At 46.3% G+C, this 18,008-nt stretch overlaps 2 non-coding genes across 2 annotated transcripts; both read right to left on the minus strand.

Moving 5' to 3' along the window:
* Nucleotides 1-4,685: 4,685 nt before the first annotated feature.
* trnav-uac (transfer RNA valine (anticodon UAC)) lies at nucleotides 4,686-4,757 on the minus strand. The gene has a single exon. It is a non-coding gene; the product is annotated as a tRNA-Val (tRNA).
* A 12,687-nt stretch (nucleotides 4,758-17,444) lies between these two features.
* trnak-uuu (transfer RNA lysine (anticodon UUU)) lies at nucleotides 17,445-17,517 on the minus strand. The gene has a single exon. It is a non-coding gene; the product is annotated as a tRNA-Lys (tRNA).
* Between the last annotated feature and the right edge of the window lie 491 nt (nucleotides 17,518-18,008).

Below are 18,008 nucleotides of genomic sequence, written 5' to 3' on the forward strand. Positions count from 1 at the left end.
GTTCATGGTATAGTATTGGCAGTCCCTCGTATCGATAATGACTTGTTTCAACACGAAAAAGGGATGAGTTTACAGGTGTTTCGATGAGGGATCTGACAATCTAGGTCCCGAACTACATCCTGAAGGGTGGAAGATGCTTGTGGGTGGATTGTTTTAATGTGGGGTGACCGTTGCACACCAGCCACCACACGGGGGCGAGGTCTTGGTTCATGGGCGAGGTCTTGGTTCAGTGGCAAGGATTACCCAAGACGACCATAGACCAAGCTCTGTTGCATGGACCTAGTATGTACACATGCGCCGACTTTCCATAGATCGCAGTGTGGGCTGGCCCGTGCTGTCCCTGGTCCCTCGCCTCTCCTGAGCACCGTTCACGACGCTCCTGGGCCCCGATCTCTCACCGCTCCTCCGCTCCGATCAAAAATGGAGCAGTCAGAAACAGGACATCAATTAGCCTCTCTTATCTTGGACACATCAAATATCAACACTGTTATTTGAAATATCAAAATATTAAACTCCAGCCTAGTTGAAGGGTTATTACCATCAGCAGAAACAAACACCAACTTTGTTAATATTGAACCATTAATGTCAATTATTCCATTTTTTCTAATATTTAATTGAACAATGTTCAAAATGTTTCCACCCGGTTTCAAACCAGGAACTTTTCGCGTGTTTGGCGAACGTGATAACCACTACACTGCAGAAACACTGCGATTGACATGGGGCTAGGAACATAACCAGAGCTTTAACCTACACAGCTGGCCGATACTTCAGGAGCTGGTTTTACGAGAATAGAATAATGGTGCTCCATTTAGGAAGGCTGTGAGTGTAGCAGGAATTGATCTCGTGTTTCCCAGACTTTACACATAGGAACAGGAGCGAGTGGTTAGGATCTGGGATGCACGGCTTGAAAGGGCGGTGGAGACAGACTGAATCTTATCTCTTAGATGGGAGTTGGATAAGTGTCTGAAGGAAAAACAATTGCTGGGCATCGGGGAAAGGGCGGGGGAGTGGGACTCGCTGAGAGTCGGTACGGTCTCGACTGGCCGAATGGCCTTCCGTGCTATAACCATACCATGATTCGATAAGTTAGTGGCACATTTCATAGTGTGGGTGGGAGCACAACATTGCAAAGGGACATGGATTGAGTCGGCAAAATTAGAGGCATCTGATTCAGGAGATTCGCGGGGCACGGGAATTCGGGAGTTTAATGAATTTGAAAGGAACATTTTTGTTTTGTGAAGTTTCGGTCAGAGAAATGTTTGGGAAAGGAATTTTTTGCAGAAAGGGATGCAGCATTTAACCTTCTGCCTTAACACTTCTTTCTGGGTGTCAGGTCACATTTCGTTTCAATGTTATTCTTCCAGAATTGCTATAAGAACATAAGAATTAGGAACAGGAGTGGGCCATCTAGCCCTTCGAGCCTGCTCCAACTTCCCCAACATCGGGAACAATCCACCCGCATCGAACCAGTCCTGTGCCATCAGAATCTTGTATGTTTCGATGAGATCCCCTCTCATCCTTCCAAACTCCAATGTATAAAGGCCCAGTTGATCTAGTCTCTCCTCATATGTCAGTCAAGTCATCCCGGGAATCAGTCTGGTGAACCTTCGCAGCACTCCCTCAATAGCAAGAACGTCCTTCCTCAGATTAGGAGACCAAAATTGAAAACAATATTCCAGGTGAGGCCTCACCAAGGCCCTGTACAACGCTAGTAAGACCTCCCTGCTCCTATGCTCAAATCCCCTAGCTATGAAGGCCAAAATACCATTTACCTTTTTCCTGCCTGCTGTACCTGTAAGCCAACTTTCAGTGACTGATGAACCATGACACCCAGGTCTCGTTGCACCTCCCTTTTCCTAATCTGCCACCATGCATAAAATATTCTGTCTTCACATTTTTGCCCTCAAAGTGGATAACCTCACATTTATCCACATTAAACTGCATCTGCCATGAATTTGCCCACTCACCTAACAAGTCTAAGTGACCCTGCAGTCTCTTAGCGTCCCCCTCACAGCTCACACCGTCACCCAGTTTAGTGTCATCTGCAAACATGCAGATATTACACTCAATTCTTTCATCCACATCATTGATGTACATTGTAAAGAGCTGGGGTCCCAGCACTGAGCCCTGCGGCACTCCACTAGTCACTGCCTGCTATTTTAAAAAGGACCCTTTATTCCCGACTCTCTGCTTCCTGTCTGCCAACCAGATCTCGATCCACGTCAGTCTATTACCCCCTATACCATGTGCTTTGATTTTGCACACCAATCTCTTGTGTGGACCCTTGTCAAAAGCCTTTTGAAAGTCCAAATACACCACATCCACTGGTTCTCCCTTGTCCACTCTGCTAGTTACATCCTCAAAAATTCCAGAAGATTTGTCAAGCATAAATCCATCCCTTTCATAAATCCATGCTGACTTGGACCGATCCTGTCACTGCTTTCCAAATGCGCTGCTGTTTCATCTTTAATAATTGATTCCAACATTTCCCCATGACTGATGTCAGGCTAACCGGTCTATAATTACTCGCTTTCTCTCTCCCTCCCTTCTTAAAAAGTGGTTTTACATTAGCTAACCTGCAGTCCATAGGAACTGATCCCGAGTCAATCGACTGTTGGAAAATGATCACCAATGCATCCACCATTTCTAGGTCGACTTCCTTAAGTACTCTTGGATGTAGACTATCAGGCCCCAGGGATGTATCATCCTTCAATCCCATCAATGTCCCACCTCATAAGGATATCCTTCAGTTCCTCCTTCTCACTAGACCCTCGGTCCCCTCGTACTTTTGGAAGGTTATTCGTGTCTTCCTGTGTGAAGACGGAACTGAAGTATTTGTTCAATTGGTCTTCGATTTCTTTGTTCCCCATTATAAATTCACCTGAATCCGACTGCAAGGGACCTACAGTTGTCTTCACTAATCTTTTACTCTTCATATTTACAGAATTTTTGCAGTCAGTTTGTATGTTACAAGCAAGCTTCTTCTCATAATCCATTTTCCCCCTCCTAATGAAACCCTTAGTCCTCCTCCATTGAATTCTAAATTTCTTCCAGTCCACAGGTTTGTTCCTTTTTCTGGCCAATTTATCTGTCTCTTCCTTGGTTTTAACACTATCCTTAATTTCCCTTGTTAGCCACGGTTCAGCAACGTTCTCTGTTCTATTTTTACTCCAGACAGGGATGTGCAATTGCTGAAGTCACCCGTGTGATCTTTAAATATTTGCCATTGCCTATCCACCGTCAACCCTTGAAGTATCCTTGGCCAGTCTATTCCAGCCAATTCACACCTCATACCGTCAAAATTACCTTTCCTTAAGTTCAGGACCCAAGTTTCCGAATTAACTGTGACACTCTCCATCTTAATGAAGAATTCTACCATATTATGTTACTCTTCCCCAAGGGGTCTCGCACAACAAGATTGCTAATTAGTCCCTTCTCATTACACATCACCCAGTTAATGGTGGCCAGCTCCCTTCTTGGTTGAGAAAACCATCCATAACACACTCCATGAAATCCTCCTCCACCACATTACTGCCATGTGGTTAGCCCAATCACTGTGTAGATTAAAGTCACCCATGATAACTGCTGCACCACCACTGCACACTTCCCTTCTTTCTTGTTTGATGCTGTCACCAACCTTACGACTACTTCCCAGTGAGACAAACATTGCAGCAAGTGTCTGGTTATTGTGAAACAGCAATTGCTAAAAGAACAGTGACCTCGACATGATTTGAACACGCAACCCTTTAACCCAAGGTCAGGCACACGACCGTTGCACCACAAGGTCTACGCAGTAGTTAAGGGATGCTTGTCTATATGACGGTTCTGCAATACAAGGGGCTTTAAAATCCTCGCCCATTCCCACCAAGTATCACAAGCAGCGCTCACCTGACTATCACCGGATGGTTTGTTCGAAAACATTTCTCTTGCTTTCACAGGAAAGCATCATTAATTAACACCTCACCTTCTTTTACACATTCAAACAAATGCTAACTCGGACACTCCATACTTCAATCATTTGTGCAGTGCTTTGCATCTTAACTCGAAAACCATATCCCATTTTACTCACTGTATTTTAGATTTCTGGTTCAAACTCTTCATTGCTGATGACACCACGAATCTGGGGCAACTTTTATCAAATTTAACAGCACCGGTTATTCCTACCGTGCACACAAAATACAATCAGTAGTGAAGATAAAATCCCACTATGCGTATTTTCAGATTCAACGCAGTAGGATTTCAAATAAAGTGAAAGAATTTTACACTGAAAAGATTTGGAAGTGTTCCTTGTATTTGTGTCTTTAATTAAAATTTGTGAAGTCTGACTCCCGTTCATGCCACTGCTGAATAAGAAAGGAGGGTTTGACATTGACCAGACTGCACTGCCCCTGATATTTGTGAGCTCATCCTTTTTCTTCAGTGGTTTCTCGCCCTTTGATGGGCTGCATTGCAGCGGATATCACGTTGGCCTCACAAGGTCCTCGGTGGATCCGTTTTCTCTCACTCAAATTTATCTATTTATTAAAGTGAAATAAAAAGCAATTAAGGAATAAGGGAGCCCTTTTGCCAGGAGAATATATAGCAAATAAAAACAGCAAATGCTGGAAATCTCAGCGGGTCAGGCAGCATTTGCAGGGAGACGAAACTCGCCTCCGATTGTTCATCCACAGCAAGTTTAAACATAATGTTTCCACCCAGGATCGAACCAGGGACCTTTGCGTGTAAAGCAAACGTGATAACCACTGCACTACAGAAACCTCTGGTACAGCCGCACCAACAGAGGGGAGCTGACCAGTGAGCTCCCTCTGTGCTGATCGGGAATGTGTTGGCTCACCTTCAACAACTTCTGTCCCACACTGAAAGTTCTCAATCCTTCTCCTCCGCTGCCTTTTACAGAAATGTCACGGATCACCCAGCCACCGTGTTCACTTCCACAGACTCACAGTGGGGCCGCAGAGGCTCCTACCATCTCCCCGCGATCAGCTAACTCAACCAGTTTACAAAATTAAACCCCAAACATGTGCCCGGCAAAGGGCAGGGGAAGCCAGATAGTATGTAAGCTCAGTCTATCACAGAAAGTATTGGTATTCATGGTGATTACAGCAATTATTAATCGTCTCACAGACCTCAATTATTTTTATGCGATGAATTGATCGAGGATGGAAACCAGGTTAGTGCGCCAGGTCTTAACCCCTTGACCACCAGAGAACAGATATGATACATGTCAATATATTTATATATATTTATATATGAACCTGAATGTCAATGGCTAGCTACCTAGACCTCGTGGTGCCCACGGTAGTGTGTCTAAACTTGAGTGAGAGAAATTGTTCCACAGTGACACCTGTCATGTGTTCTACATTGTTACTGCTTGTACTATTACAAGGTGTGCACCAGAGGGCACTGCAGTGGGAGACTTTTAGCTTACCTGTGCAGGTGTGCCTGGCCTAGTGTAAAATGCAGGCCACCAGGTGTGATCCTCACTCTGTGGTTATCAATAAAGGACACATTGTCTCGTAGAGTCATCATCAGAGCATCTGAAGGTATATCAATTGGCGACGAGATTCCAGATCTTCTCACGAAAATGGCTAACCTTGGTACGTTGCAGCATTTTGCTGATGGTGATGATTGGGAAGCCTTTGTGGAGAGGCTTGTCCATTTCTTCACAGCAAACGACCTGGCTGGTGATGACCCGGCCACACTGGCTGATAAGTACAGAGCTATCCTGCGAACCAGTTGTGGGCCCACGGTCTGTGGCCTCGTCAGGGACTTGCTGGCACCAATGAAGACAACGACCAAGGCGTACGAGGAGCTTGTAATACTGATCCAAGAACAACTCAAGCCCAAAGAGAGCATCCTCACAGCCAGACAGCGGCTTTATACACAACGACGGCCCGAATGCCAGGAGATCACGAAATATGCTGCAGACCTCAGGAGGCATTCGGCACCGTGGGATTTTGGTGCCCACCTCACTGAAGCACTGCGGGATATCTTTGTCATCGGAATCGGCAACGAGGGCCTTCTTCATAAGCTACTGTCAGCAGATACCACAGTCACACTGCAGAAGGCCATCTCCATGAGCCAAGCATTCATGACCTCGACCTGTGGCTCTAGGCAGATGACTCATCCTCAGGACTCAAACCCGGCAAGTACTGTGCACAGAGTGGTGCCATTTAGAGGCTGGACTCTAGAACGTGAACCTTCTCAGGGGAGAGAGAACATGCCCCCGAGTCCCTTAACTCAATGTCCATGGTCAGATCAGCCATGACCTTATTGAATGGCAGAGCAGGATCGAGGGGCCGAATGGCCGACTCCTGTTCCTATTTCTTATGTTATTTTGTTAATCATTTAAGGAGCTTGAATCATTGATGAAGTTTTCTCCCCTATCTGACATTACACACTCTGTATTTCGGAGACTGGTTTAAAATGTTCAGTGCTCATGCGACAAGGAACCTGGGGCGAATTTTGTTCAATTTATTTCACAGCAAAAGTAGTCTCCAAAATAATGTTTCTACACGGGTTCAAACCGGGGACATTTCACGTGTGGTTCTCCAAAGTGGTGGAGGTTGTGCTCGAATTTAAAATGGTGCATTCGATCCACTTTGAAAATGCATCTACTACTACGAGGAACAATTTGCCCATGAATGGGCCCGCATAATCTATGTGCACCCGCGACCACGGTTTGGTAGGCCAGGGCCAGGGGCTCAGTGGAGCCTCCCTGGGGGCATTGCTGAGCTGGGCACAAATAGTGCACCTTCGGACGCAGAGCTCCAAGTCCGCGTCAATACCACGCCACCAGACATGGGATCTGGCTATGGCCTTCATGAGAACGATCCCCGGGTGCTCGCGGTGGAGCTACCGGACAAATGCCTCTCTGCCTCGCAGAGGCATGACTACTCGGCTGCCCCACATCAGGCAGTCTGCTTGTAGTGATAGCTCATGCATGCTCCTGTGAAAGGGTTTTAATTGCTCGGGGCAGGCATCACGAGCATCTGCCCAGTCACCAGTTAGGACACATCTTTTTTATAAGGATAACGTGGGGTTGCTGGCCGTCCAGGCTCTGATTTGGTGAGCTGTTAGGAGTGAACCTGTGGACTCAAAGGCATTGATTGCCATGACTATCTCACAGTCCTGTTCGTCAGACCCTTCCGTGGTCGCCAGGGGTAGCATGCTGAGCGCGTCTGCACAGTTGTCTGTGCCTGGTCTGTGCCTTATGGTATAGTCGTAGGACGCCAGCAGGATTGCCCACCATTGAATTCGCGCCGAGGCGTTGCCATTTATTGCCTTACAGAAACTTCTGGTACAACAGCCCCAACTGAGGGGAGCTGACCAGTGAGCTCCCTCTGTGCTGATCGGGAATGTGTTGGCTCACCTTCAACAACTTCTGTCCCACACTGAGGGCCCAATTTCGGGTGGAGTTGCTCCGAGTTTTTTGGAGCAATTAGTTTACTTTGCAGAATGTTAGAAATTGCAATTCTCGGATATTAGTTTGCTCCAGTTCTACTGAGTTAGTTGAGGTTGGCTTCAGGTAAGGTATTTTTTTTCAAAAAGGGGCGTGTCCATCCAATCAGGCCTGTTTTGCAAGTTTCGGCAGTGAAAACGTAATACAAACTAACGTCGGTTGGAGTAAGTGCCCACTTTTGTAAGTTCAGAACAACCTTACCTAGAGGTAAGCTCAGTGCAGGCACAGCCAGAGAGGGGGTGGGAATTAAACACAAAAATGACTGAAGCATTAAACACATCACTTAAAATGTCCAAAAACCTCTTTTGATGATATCTTGCCTTATATCTGCTGAATGAGGATAGTTGCTTCTCTTTTTATAAATAAACAGGTGTAACCTCACGGCTGAGGCAGGCACATTCGGGCTGCTTTCAGATGAGCTGTGAGGGATTATTTAAGGGTACGACGGCCCTGTAGCCCCCCACACCAGGATATCCTCTCCCCCGGGGGTTTTCCTCAGCTTGTGCTCGGTGTACGGGGAGCTTTGGCCCGGGTCCGAGGTAGCTTGCATCCCAGGGATGGACAATAAGCCTCTGAGCTCTGGAACTGGGAAGAGCGAATAACAAATGAGTTGTTTGTGGGTTTGAAATGCGGCTTAGATCTGTTGGTATTAACCGAGGCAGGGGCTGTGAGACATTGCATTGTGTTCAGGTTTAATCACAGCAATATCCGCAGTCAGGAGCTGAAACGGACGAAGAGCTGAAAAAACACAAGACAAAAGCTTAAGAAATTTCAGCAATTGTGGTAAACTCTTTAATGTATTTCCTGCTGGTTCAGTGGTGCGGCGCTCACAGAGGGAGCCCGGATTCAGAAAGTAACTGTTTCATTCAAAATCTTTAAAATAATGACATGCAACGAATTAAACTGTGTGTCGGGGGATGGGGATGGGTGAAGATTATTTGTTTTATTCCCCATTCATTAACCGACAGCGTTGTTTTGTAGAATCGTTACTGAGGGTCAGTGGAAACTTCAATAACTGAACTTTAATCATTCAAGGATTTTGAATCATTGATGAAGGTTTCTCCCTTATCTGACTTTACACACTCTGCATTTAGGAGACTGGTTTAAAATGTTCAGTGCTCATGCGACAAGGAACCTGGGGCGACTTTTGTTCAATTTATTTCACAGCAAAAATAGTCTCCAAAACAATGTTTCTGCCCGGGCTCGAACCGGGTACCTTTCGCGTGTGAGGCGAACGTGATAACCGCAACATACAGAAACGCTGCGGTTCAGGTAATCTCAGGAATATAACCAGAGCTTTAACCTACACAGCTGGCCGATACTTCAGGAGCTTTTTTTACGAGAATAGAATGACGCTGCTATATTTCGGAAGGCTGTGAGTGTGGCAGGAATTGATCTCGTGTTTCCCAGACTTTACACATAGGAATAGGAGATGGCCATTTAGCAGGGCGTGGTTAGGATCTGGAATGCACGGCTTGAAAGGGCGGTGGAGGAAGACTCAACCTTATCTTTCAGACGGGAGTTGTATAAGTGTCTGAAGGAAAAACAATTGCAGGGCTACGGGGGAAGGGCGGGGAAGTTGGACTCTCTGAGAGTCGGCACGGGCTCGATTGGCCGAATGGCCTTCCGTGCTGTCACCATTCCAGGATTCGATAAGTTAGTGGCACATTTCATAGTGTGGGTGGGAGCACAACATTGCACAACATTGAGTCGGCAAAACTAGAGGCATCTGATTCAGGAGATTCGCGGGGTGCGGAAATTCAGGTGTTTATTGACTTTGAAAGGAACATTTTTGCTTTGTGCCGTTTCGGACATTGAAATATCTGTGAAAGGAATTTTTTGCAGAAAGGGATGCAGCATTTAACCTTCTGCCTTAACACTTCTTTCAGGATGTCTGCTCACATTTCGTTTCGATGTTATTCTTCCAGAATTGCTATTTTCTTTGGTGTTTCACAATAACCGGACCCTTGCTCTAAAGTCAGTCTCACTGTTTCCCCAGTCTCCTGTTGATGTTATAAGCAATGAACATTTTGACCCAGACCCCGAAAGCACAGTGTGTAAAATGTTTTTTGGTTTCAGAGTTCACTTGCAGAGCACAGAAGAAATGATTCAATTATGGAGTTCCTTCAGTTAGCATTTCCTTAATTGTGCAAAAGAAGATTGTGGGTTAATTAATGATGATTTTCCATGAAACCATCATAAAATTAAAAGAAATGCAATCGCCCAACATGGGGCTCAAATCCAGGACCTTGTAATTAAAAGTCTCATGTTCTACCGACTGAGCACGCCGGGCTTCTGGCTAATGTTAGATTTTATCGCTCATTGCAGCCAGGCGCCTGTTGGCCACCCGCAGCCTGGATACAGTAACGTCCCAACAGCTCATTGACTGTCGGAGTGGGACTGTGCGGTGCTTCAGAAGACAGGTCGAAAAACCAAATTCACTGATTCCGTCCCATGTGCTCCTCCGATCAAGAATAGCAACACATTAAACATGGTTCAATAATGATTACACCTGAGCTCCACAGTTGTGCAGTAGTTGGCTCGTTGGTCTAGGGGTATGATTCTCGCTTTGGGGTTGTTACTTGAAGTTAGCGAAAGGTCCCGGGTTCAAATCCTGGACGAGCCCTCAATTTACCCACGAATTTTGAACTTGCATCGAATTTTTTCAAAGAAGGACTTGCATTTCGACAGCACCTTTTAGGAACTCATGACGCCCCAAAGCGCTTTACAGCCGTTGAGTTATGTTTGAAGTGTTGGAGTGTGGGGAAAGATGTGCCCTAATCAACCCACACGAACTGCAACTCTTTGCGATAGAGTTCGGTGCAAAGAATCAGGTATCTCAGCGAATTGGCCTTTCTGTGAATGAGTTCTGCTTGTACCTGCATTCAAGCTTGAAACAGCAACTGGGCTTCATTTCACGGGAGCAGCGTGTAGCGGATAGTGAGTAGGTGACCAGGTTGATGTGTGCCGCTTTCAATCTTTGAAATTTCACCAAACAAAGATACGGTGAATCCAACTGTCCCTGTCAAGCGACAGATTGAAAGGATCGGTGCTCCAAACAGAGCTGGAACAAGCGCAGTGCAGTAATATGGTCCGCAACATTAAATGTCAGAGCTTTTAAACAGACAATAATAAAACATACACTTAACAACAGGACTTACACCCAAACCTTGAGAATGTTCGCCGAAGAACTCAAACACGTTACAGTTCCCAGCTCTGTGTACAAATTGATCAAAAATTAATCGGATTCTAAACTATCTGTTCCAAATGCCACATTTTATATCTTTTCCTTACCCCTGCTCCGTGACAATTTAAATTTTTAATAGTATTACCTAACACAACTGCCCAACTTCTGATGGAAGGTCATTAACCTGAAACGTTAACTCTGTTTCTCTCTCCACAGATGCTGCCTGACCTGCTCAGTGTTACCAGCATTTACTCTTTTTATTCTCCTAACTTATAATCAGAAAATCACTTCCCTTGTCATCTAATTACACTCCTTCCTGATATGTAGCCTTGTCCTACAAACCAGGCTCCTTTCGGATGATTCAGGCATTCATTAGAATTATAACTTCTGAACGATAACAATTATGTGAATTATGTAACTATGTAATACTTGCCAACAGAGGGCGCGACTGTTGGAGTCCTAATGGTCACCTGCACACACGTGCAGTGCCAGTATAAAAGGTCGACTGCCATGTTGTTCAGGCACTCTGGAGCTGTAATAAAGAAGACTAAGGTCACACTAAATTTAGCTCACAGTACTCAGCCTCGGGGAGTTCTTCTCGACACAACAATTGGCGACGAGTAACAGAATACGAACCTTCAAACAACCATGGCTGCCGTTGGAATATTAGAGAGATCCGTAGAGGGTGATGATTGGGAGGCCTTCGTCGAGCAGCTCGACCAGTACTTTGTGGCCAACGAGCTGGAAGGAGACACTAACATGGCCAAGCACAGGGTCGTTCTCCTCACCGTCTGTGGGCCTAAAATATACGGCCTCATCAAGAATCTGCTCACACCGACAAAGCCAACGGAGAAGGAATATTCTGAGTTGTGCACACTCATTTGGGTCTACCTCAAGCCGAAGGAGAGTATCCTCATGGCCAGATATCGTTTTGACACGCACCATCGCTCTGGGGACCAGGACCTGGCGGATTATGTCACCGACCTGAGACACCTCGCGGGACCTTGCTGCGTTGGGGCAAATGCTGTGGGACTTTTACGTGCTGGGCATCAGCCACGAGGTCAGCCTTTGAAAGCTGTTGGCTGCTGAAAACCGAGACCTGAGCAGGGCCATCGCGATCGCCCAGGCATGCATGGCCACGGACGATAACACCAAACAGATATCTTCTCAACATCGAAGCTCACCGGCAAGTACTGTGCATAAAATGATGTCGCTAGCCGGCCGAACTGCATATGGCAGGGTCGATACGTCTGTGGCTGCAAGACCTGTGATGACTCAGAGCGCGCCATCGTGGGTAAATGTGAATCTATTAGCACCGTGTTGGTGCTGAGGGGGTAATCCTCGGGCCCATCAATGTCGATTCAAGCACTACGTGTGCAAAGGCTGCACAACGATGGGGTACCTCCAGTGAATGTGCAAACGTGCTGTGACATACCACGTGGCTGAGGATGATCGATCCGGCACGGATCACGCAGCACAGGCAACTCAACCCAAGGAACAAGGACTCCCAGGTGCAGGTGGGGATGTAGCATTTTATCAGGGAGGCTTTGAGGGTGTGCCCGAAACGTTTCCTTTGGCAACCTGTGGCTCGCTTACCATGTCGGAGTTCTGAGTAGAGCGCTAGCTTAGGGAGTCTCATGTTGGGCATGTGGGCAATGTGCCCCGCCCAGCGGAGCTTGTCGAGTGTGGTCAGTGCTTCAAAGCTGGTGATGTTGGCCTGAGCGAGAACACTAATGTTGGTGCGTCTGTCCTCCCAGGGGATTTGCAGGATCTGGCGTAGACAGCCCTGCTGGTATTTGTCCAGTGATTTGAGATGTCTGCTGTATATAGTCCATGTCTCGGAGCCATATCGCGGTGCAGGTATCACCACCGCCCTGTAGACCATAAGCCTGATGCCAGATTTGAGGTCCTGGTCTTCAAACACTCTCCTCCTCAGGTGATCGAAGGCTGTGCTGGCACACTGAAGCCGGTGTTGGACCTCGTCATCGATGTCTGCCCTTGCTGATAGTAGGTTGCCGAGGCGTGGAAAAGGTTCCCGAGGCGTGGAAAAGGCACTTACAGCCTTCCTTAATATAGCACCCTTATTCTATTCTCTTAAAACAAGCTCCTGAATTCTCGGCTAGCTGTGTAGGTTAGAGCTGTGGTTTTATCCTCAGATAGATTCGATCACAGTGTTTCCGCAGTGTAGTCGTTATCACATTCGCCTCACACATGAAAGGTCCCCGTTCCGAAACCGGGCGGAAAGATCTTGAAAAATTTAATATGGACCGAATACCTTACTCCTGTTCCTAACTCTTACGTTCTTCTGATCTCTTGACCTTTCACAGAAGAACAAACTCTCCTCTGAACATGCAAGAGAAAGCTCCAGAAAATATTTCCCCCCGAGGTGCTTTCGCGTGGGTGGCGAACGTGTTAACCGTTGCACTGCGGAAACATCTCCACTTTCAGCACCAGATTACCAAAATTAAACCCAATGAGATCGGGATAAATGTTCCTCACATGTTCAGAGCAAAATATATGATTGATGGTCGACAGAAGAATGAACAAACTTCAGCACCAGGTCAGACGAAAATGTTCAGCGAGCAGGTGGACTGCTGAATCGCACATTTCAGGAGTTAGTGGTGACAAAACAAATGGGTTTCGCTTAATGATTAAATGGGACATGAACCCACATCTTCAGAGGAGAACAGTGACGTGAACACAGCACCTTACACCGCTCGGCCACCCTGACTATTCAGTGCTGTGTGTGGCCACATGCAGGTTGATTTTGAACTATTGTGTCCTTTCACATGAAATAAACGAGGGCAGCAGGCGTATCTCTGCCTGCCACCGGGGAAACAGTGAGACAGACCTTGGAGCAAGGGTTTGGTTATTTCGATACAGCAAAGGAAATATTAATTCTGGAAGGACAATATCCAAAAGAACAATGACCAGTGAGCTCCCTCTGTGCTGAGTGGGAATGTGTTGGCTCACCTTAAACAACTTCTGTCCCACACTGAAAGTTCTCAATCCTTCTCCTCCGCTGACCTTTACAGAAATGTCACCAATCACCCAGCCACCGTGTTCACTTCCTCACAATGGGGCCACAGAGTCTCCTACCATCTCCCCGCAATCAGCGAACTCACCCTGTTTACAAAATTATACCTCGAACACGTGCCTGGCAAAGGGCAGGAGAAGCCAGTTAGTCTGTAAGCTCGGTCTATCACAAAAAGTATTGGTATTCATGGTGATTACAGCAATTATTAATCGTCTCACAGACCTCAATTATTATTATGCGATGAATTGATCGAGGATTGAAACCAGGTTAGCGCACTGGATCTTAACCCCTTGACCGCCAGGGAACAGTTATGATACATGTCGATATATTTATATATATTTATATATGAACCTGAATGTCTAATGGCTACCTACCTAGACCTCGTGGTGCCCACGGTAGTGTGTCTAACTTTGAGTGAGAGCAACGGTTCCACAGTGACACCTGTCATGTGTCCGACATGGTTATCGCTTGAACTATTGCAAGTTGTGCACCAGAGGGCACTGCAGTGGAAGGCTTGTAGCTTACCTGTTCAGGTGTGCCTGGCCTCGTATAAAAGGCAAGCCATCAGGTGTGATGCTCACTCTGTGGTTATCAATAAAGGCCGAAGGTCACTACAGTTCAAGCACTACACATTGTCTCGTGGAGTCATTATCAGAGCATCTGAAGGTATAACAATTGGCGACGCGATTACGGACCTTCACACGAAAATGGCTAAACTTGGTACGTTGCAGCAGTTCGCCGATGGTGATGATTGGGAAGCCTTTGTGGAGTGGCTTGTCCATTTCTTCACAGCAAACTATCTGGCAGGTGACAACCCGGTCACACTGGCTGATAAGTGCAGAGCTATCCTGCCAACCATTTGTGGGCCCACCTTCTACGGCCTCGTCAGGGACTTGCTGGCACCAGCGAAGACAATGTCCAAGATGTACGAGGAGCTTGTAACACTGATCCAAGAACAACTCAAGCCCAAAGAGAGCATCTTCACAGCCAGACAGCTGTTTTATACACACCGACGGCCCGAAGGCCAGGAGATATAAATATGCTGCAGACCTCAGGAGGCTGGCGGCACCGTGGGATTTTTGTGACCACCTCACCGAAGCACTGCGGGATATCTTTGTCATCGGAATCGGCCACGAGGGCCTTCTTCATACGCTACTGTCAGCGGATACCAAAGTCACACTGCAGAAGGCCATCTCCGTGAGCCAAGCATTCATGACCTCGACCTGTGGCTCTAGGCGGATGACTCATCCTCAGGACTCAAACCCGGCAAGTACTGTGCACAGAGTGGTGCCTTTTAGAGGCTGGACTGTAGAAAGTGAACCTTCTCAGGGGAGAGAGAACAGGCCCCCGAGTGCCTTAACTCAGAATCCATGGTCAGATCAGCCATAATCTTATTGAATGGCAGAGCAGTATCGAGAGGCCGAATGGCCGACACCTGATCGTATTTCTTCTGTTCTTATGTTAATCATTTAAAGAGCTTAATCATTGATGAAGTTTTCTCCCCTATCTGACTTTATCCACTTTGTGTGTGGGAGACTGGTTTAAAATATTCACTGCTCATGCGACAAGGAATCTTGGGTGACTTTTGTTCAATTTATTTACAACAAAATAGCCTCCAAAATAATGTTTCCGCTTGGGCTTGAACCAGGGACTTTTCGCGCGTGAGGCGAGTGCGATAACCGCTACACTACAGAAACGGAGTGGTTAAAGTAATCTTAGGAATATAATCAGAGCTTTAACCTACACAGCGGGCCGATACTTCAGCAGCTGGTTTTCCGAGAATAGAATGACGATGTTGGAGTGGATTTTCAGACAAAGCAAAGCATGATGGGGTAAGCCACCACGAAATGAACTTTGTACCAAGAAGCCTATCTGCTGTCCCTGATATGAACTCTGCAGCAACAAATGACTCCTGGCCAGGTGCTTGCCACTGTTTCATCGAAAGCTTTGCAACAGAATAACTAACCACAAAGAAGATAAGGAGGAAGTGCCCGCAAACTCGCACCATGCTTTCAGGTTTTACTCGGACTAAAAAGTTGAATGTAAATTAATTGTGTTGCCATATGGATCGATTGGTTGTTTGTCAATTAATTTAAATGATTGTATTCCGCCCCCTGTAAACTGCTTAGAACCCTGCGGCACAAGGCACTCGGGGAGATCGCTGGATCTCAACTCTTCTCCCAGAGCTCTGTTAGCTATAAAGTAGTTTCTCTTACCTTACCAGAGTCTATGTGAATTTATTTTCACCAACAGCGGATGCAGAGAGGATGTTTCCACCGATGGGGGAGTCTGGAACTAGGGGCATGATCTTAGAATAAGGGGCCGCCCATTTAAAACTGAGATGAGGAGGAATTTCTTCTCTCAGAGGGCTGTAAATCTGTGGAATTCACTGTTCCAGAGAGCTGTGGAAGCTGGGAAATTGAATATATTTAGAACAGAAATAGACAGTTTCTTAAACAATAAGGGGTTAAGGGGTTATGGGCAGCGGGCGGGGAAGTGGAGCTGAGTCCATGATCGGATCAGCCATGATCTTATTAAATGGTGGAGCAGGCTCGAGGGGCCGTATGGCCGACTCTTGCTCCTATTTCTTATGTTCCTTTGACTTATACACATCAACCTCCTGGGCTTCACCATTGACAATGTAGAAGTGGGCAAGTCTGGCGAGCTCAGTCGGTAGAACATGAGATTTTTAATTTTAAGGTCATGTGTTCGAGCCCCACCTTGCGTGAATTATTTTCCTTAAACTTTTATGTTACTTTCACGCGTATTAACCCACACATTCAAAAAGTAGTTAGATTTGTCCCTTATGTCTAAAAGGATCAGGGGTATGGAGAGAAAGCAGGAAAGGGGTACTGAGGGAATGATCAGCTATGATCATAGTGAATGGTGGTGCAGGCTCGAAGGGCCGAATGGCCTACTACTGCACCTATTTTCTATGTTTCTATGTTTCCCCTTGTGGGGGAATCTAGAACTTGGGGCACAGTTTCAAAATAAGGGGTCATAAGAACATAAGAAGTCGGAGCAGGAGTAGGCCACATGGTCCCTCGATCGTGCTCCACCATGCAATACGATCATGGCTGATCCCCATAACCCCTTATTCCCTGAAGGTTTAAGGGTCGCCCATTTAAAACGGAGATGAGGAGGAATTTCTTCTCTCAGAGGGTGGTGAATCTGTGGAGATCTCTGCCCCAGAGAGCTGTGGAGGCTGGGTCATTGAATATATTTCAGGTGGAGATGGACAGATTTTTGGACGAGGCCATATGGATTGAATTGGAGAACAGAAAAGGGGCAATCACACGACTGGGAATGTGCGGGACACCCCCGAACATCCAGAGAGAGATATAGGGTCTAGTTATTGTGATTCAGCAAGGAAACTATCGATCCTGGAGGACAAATACTCTGTTCCAAAGGAAACGGACCCAGCCTCTCCAATTGATCAGTTAATTAATGATGTTTTCGCGTGAAAGCAACAGAAAAGTTCAACAAAACTTATTTGCCCAACCCTGAACCCACGACCCTGAGATTAAAAGTCTAAAGCTTTACCGACTGAGCTAGCCTGGCTGGGCAAATGTGGCATCCTTAACGTATGTCAAATATTGTGGGTGGATTAATGATGATTGAAATTATGATTGAGTATCTCACAAACTTGAATTCTGGAGTTCATTCAGTTAGCATTTCTTTAATTGTGCAAAAGAAGATTGTGGGTTAATTAATGATGTTTTTCCATGAAAGCTGCATGAAATTTAAATAAATATAATCCCCTGACGTGGGGCTCGGACCCACGACCCTGAGATTAAAAGTCTCATATTCTACCGACTGAGCTAGCCGGGCTCCCGCCCAACGCAGGTTTTTATCGCTCATTGCAGCCAGGCGCCTGTTGGCTCCGCCCCAGATGTTGAAACTTGCTGTTGAAACTTGTGTCGTGTTTATCACGTTTGCTTTACACGCAAAAGGTCCCTGGTTCAATCCCGGGCAGAAACTTTATGTTTAAACTTTCTGTGGATGAACAATCGGAGGCGAGTTTAGTCTCCCGGAAAATGCTGCCTGACCTGCTGAGATTTCCAGCATTTGCTGTTTTTATTTGCTATTTATTCTCCTGGCAAAAGGGGTCCCTTATTCATTAATTGCTCTTTATTTCACTTCAATAAATGGATAACGTTGACTGAGAGAAAACGGTTCCACCGGGGACCTTTTGCGTGTGAGGCCAACGTGATATCCGCTACACTGCAGCCCATCAAAGGGCGAGAAACCACTGGATTTCAAGGATGAGCTGACAAATACCAGTGCAGTCTGGTCAACGTCACACCCTCCTTTCTTATTCA

Source organism: Pristiophorus japonicus, unplaced genomic scaffold (assembly GCF_044704955.1).
Source record: "Pristiophorus japonicus isolate sPriJap1 unplaced genomic scaffold, sPriJap1.hap1 HAP1_SCAFFOLD_35, whole genome shotgun sequence".
Taxonomy (NCBI): Eukaryota; Metazoa; Chordata; class Chondrichthyes; family Pristiophoridae; genus Pristiophorus; species Pristiophorus japonicus.